The following is a 4,781-nucleotide window of genomic DNA, read 5'->3' on the forward strand; positions in this document are numbered from 1 at the left end:
AATTTGCAAAGATATGTTGTTACTTGAGATGGCGTGGGCATTATTCTGATCGCTATAACTCCATCGATGCAGTAGTAGCTCATAGTAATGGCGCACCACCAAGAACATGGCACATGTTCTACATAAGGCACATCGGATCCAACTTTTTAAGGAGGTTTAATGCTCCATACTTGTATAAACTCGTGGTTAACATAGGTATTTAAATTTTCTATTATAGTTCTATTCTTAGTGATTTTTGGTGTCTGTTTATGATAACATGGTTTGCTTTATATCCTAATCTAGGACAGAGTAAGAGTACAATAAAAACTACTAAAGGCTTAAAGAGCGGGGTGAGGCATATACTCCACGGTGCGATGAGATCGCTGTTGAAAAATGGGTGTTGGCATTTGATGGGGGTCATTGTTAGGGTCATATGGTGATGAATTTGGTAGAGTACATAAATTCTGTCTTAAGGGTACGCGGAACCTTTCTATGATTGCCATTATTAGATTTACTTTCTATCGGCTAAACAAATTGTTTACTCAGAAGAGTGTCGAGGCTCATGAGCGCATTTGCAACGGATTCATGTATTTAGAATTTGCCACCCAATGAGTTGTAGAAAGTTTTCGACATGCAGGAAACATAGTTGTCAACCAGTTCAACAGGCGCAATGGGATGTTTGAGATTCATGAAATGTGAGACGGTTCTATATACACTGTTAATCTTGCGCAACGATATTGCGATATGGTCATTTCCATGTCGAGCGACTTCCATGTCGCCACGTTCTTGCATGTTGCGCCAACCAGCGTCTTGATTTACAAGTACATGTATTTATGCATGTCAACTTTTTTATGTGTTTATATATGTTAACTCTTTTATGTAATTTTTTTTACACATTTAAGCATGTGCACTTTTTTATGTATGCGTTAAAATAAAACAAAATCAAACTTACAATAATAAAGATAAGAACAAACAGAAATGTCTAAATATAAAATCAAACATACAACAATAAAGACAAGAATAAAAGGAAACGTCCAAAGATAAAATCAAACATACAATAATAAAGACAACAATAGAAAGAAATGTACAATAATAAAGACAATAATAGAAAGAAACGTGCAATAGGCTATTTCTTCTAAGGCAACTTCTTTGCTTTTTTTTTAAATAATATGATGGGGTGTATTTCTTTGGGAGAGCGAATGCTGTCCATAAATTATATGGATGACCCTCAGAAGCACCCGCATCCTGACCACTAGGTCCACCGCCCCTCACAAGCCTCAAAAGCACCAGCATCCGGCCCGCTGTCTCTACCGGTGTCATAAATACCAGAAGCACTCATGTTCGGAGTATTCTCTCTACCACAATAATACTTGTGCAACATATCATCATCTCCAAACCCCTCTTCCTCCTGCGCATATTCATTTAAATCAAAGAATTCCGTACGCGGTGGTTTGGAAGCACGTGGTGGTTCAAATAGGGCTACACACGGATCAGATCAGATCAGATATAGGCTAAAATTCTATCCAATCCACACTGCTCCCATTGGATCAGATCGGATACGATATCTGCAATTTTTTAGGTCAGATCCGATCCGCATACTTTCGAATCGAATCGGATATCAGATATATCCGTGCAATAAAAAATTTGTTTTAAGACCCTGTTTTTGGCTGTTTCTGCAGAAAATGTCCATAAATATCATAAAATTAAAAATTAAAAATAAAACAGTAACTCGGCAATTAAAAATTAAAAATTAAAAATAAAATATCATAAAATTCATGACAACACTTGGTGAAACAACACATTAAATTAGTAATTTAACATACTAAAACAGTAACTCAGCAATTCAGCACACTAAATCATACTAAAACAGCAATTTTAGCATACTAAAAACGCTAAAACAGCAACTCAACAAGTTCAAATTGACATATCTCTTCTAGTCTTCCAATTGACACTATATCAGCAAGCATTCATTCCTATTAAGAAATAACAAGTGAGAAAAATTAGTAAAACATGTTAGAATAATAAATTATTATATACCAATACAAGCACTATTGAATAGCTAAGATGGTTGATGAGATTGCATTCTACTTTGAACTTCAGGATCTTCGACACTAGTAACTCCAGAAAATTCTATTCAATTCAACAATAACAAAATATGTCATGGTACGTCAATGCACTAAAATGAAAGACAAAAAATGAATAATAATTAATAAAATATAAATGAACCAATTAATTATATACCTAAATCAACAACGACATCTCCTTCATCAAGCTCAACCAATATTTTAGCAGGCTTCAACCAATTTTGAGTGCAAATTAACGCCTCTATAGTGGTGGGACTCAAACAACTGCGATAAGGGTCAAGGACATGACCTCCCGTGCTAAAAACTTACTCAGATCCCACAGTAGAAACAGGAATAGCTAATATATCTCTACCCATGCAAGAGAGAACACGATACCTCAAAGTCTTTCCTCTCCACCACCTCAATATATCAAATCCACTAAAATCTTCTGCCACTTCATCTTCAAAATACCTATCCATTTCATTTTTCTTCAACTCACTTAGTTTTATGCTCTGAGTTTGCTTCCACTTGCTCATAGGATCTTCAACCGTAATACTATTATTCTCACTCATTTCTACACTAGGATTTGGTGTAGTATCCGAAGAAATGCTAGCATCTTGAGTGTCTTCAGGGGGTCGCGGATTCCATATGCTATATTGCTCAAACAATTTAGCAATGATATCCTTTAATTTTCTAAAGATCCTTGAAGATTTCTCACCTTGACCATACATCTTAGACAAAGTAAACTGAATATATTCCAATGTATACCGCAGATCAAGAAAAATAGCAACAAGTAATAGATAGTTCAAAGATGGCTTGTTCACTGAAGTCAAAGGAGTAGAAGTATAAGAATGATCAGAATCATCCCAATACTTATCAAATTTAGCCTTCATCGTTGATACCATTCCATTCAACACTAAATCATCACTCGTAATCCATTTATTCAAAGTGCATAAAATCTTACACAATACATAGAAAAAAGCATTTGAAGTAACATTCAAAGAACTAGAGAATGAAAGCATTGCATTATAGAAAATTTGTAAAAAACGTATAAAGATACGAGCTCTACTCCAATCTTCATCACTAGGAGCCCCCATCATCTTCAAGGTATCTTTCAAAATGAGCATCTTCCCTAGCAAGACGAGCAAATGCCTTTTCAAATTTTTTGGCCACTTCCAACATCATATAAGTAGAATTCTACCTCGTTGGCACATCAAGAATAATCATTTGTCGACTCGTAATGTTTGCCTCATGTGCACACCTCTTAAAGGTTGCTAACCTAGATGGAGATGACTTCACAAACTTACAAGAAGTTCTAATCCTAGCAATAGATGACTGTAGATCTTTCAAACCATCACAAACAATCAAATTTAAAATATGGGCAGCACATCTCAAATGAACGAATTCCCCACCCAACATAGTACAACCATTCCATTCTCGCATGATTTTAACCAAAGTATTCACAGCAACAAAGTTTGCACTAGCATTATCCATAGTTACAGTACAAAATTTTTGAATACCCCAATCTTTTACACATTTCTCTAAAGCTTTTCCTATGGTAACACCAGTATGATCAGCAATCAAATTAAAAGATAGGATCTTCTTATTCAATGCCCACCCATCATCAATAGAATGAGCTATTACACATATATAGTTCATGTTTTGAACAGAAGTCCAAGTATCAGTAGCTAAAGAAACCATCTGATGATTCAGCTCCAAAAGGGACTTAAGTTTGGTTTCTTCCTCTACATACAACTGCATACAATCCCTAGCAACTGTCATACAACGCGGAATCTTAAATTGAGGTTGCATTTCACCACAAAAGCCCCTAAAACCAGTATTTTTCACAAACTTACATAGAAGCTCATCAATTATCACCATCTTACAAAGTGCAAGCCTACACCGATCTTGATTAAAGTCTACTGCCTTTAATGTTGGTGGTTCCTCTAAATTAGAATTTGTGAACACAAGAGTTTTCTGTTTTTTATCAACATGATTTTCTGGGTTATTCGCACAAGTTCCAATATGTTTTTTTAGGTTAGAGGTCCCATCCCTACGACTATGACATTGTAACCATTTCAAAATAATGTTTACATTGAGCCTTAGTTTCCTCATCATTTTTTTGAAGTGATCCCAAACAATAGAAGGGGGTCTATTAAACTTTCTTTTACCTGACTGGCCAGATTGTGCTACTGTCGCCAAAGAAGGAGCATCACTTGAAGTTGGATTGGTATTTGTTTCTCCTCCACTTATTGATTCCTCTGGTGTAGATCCAGCGACACTTGGTGGAGTAGGAATGCTCCCAACTTCAGACCCACTTGCATTGTTAGTAAGCTCTTGTTTATCAGCTATTCCAAATTTCCAACAAAATCCTATAATTAAGTAAACCATATCACTATATCAGTTTACAGACAACAGACCCTCAATGCCATATGACTGAAATTAAATAAACCATCTTAATTTTTAAACAATTAAACCATATAAACCCCACAGTGCCATATCTATTCACAGTTGAATAAACCATTCAAATTTACAGAGTTTATTACACAACAACAGTATAACACAATGATTCAAGTACTTTAATCTATAAGTATTTGTGTACAAATAATTTTTAATTTAAAATAAAATTAAATTACCTATAATACCTAATGAGTTGAAGAGCAAAGACGATGGAGACGGAAAAGGGCTGGTCTGACTCTGACAGATTCATGAAGCTGCTTAGGGAGACAATCAACCACC

This window comes from Arachis ipaensis, chromosome B10 (genome assembly GCF_059453495.1).
Source record: "Arachis ipaensis isolate K30076 ecotype BB chromosome B10, ASM5945349v1, whole genome shotgun sequence".
NCBI classification, from domain to species: Eukaryota; Viridiplantae; Streptophyta; class Magnoliopsida; order Fabales; family Fabaceae; genus Arachis; species Arachis ipaensis.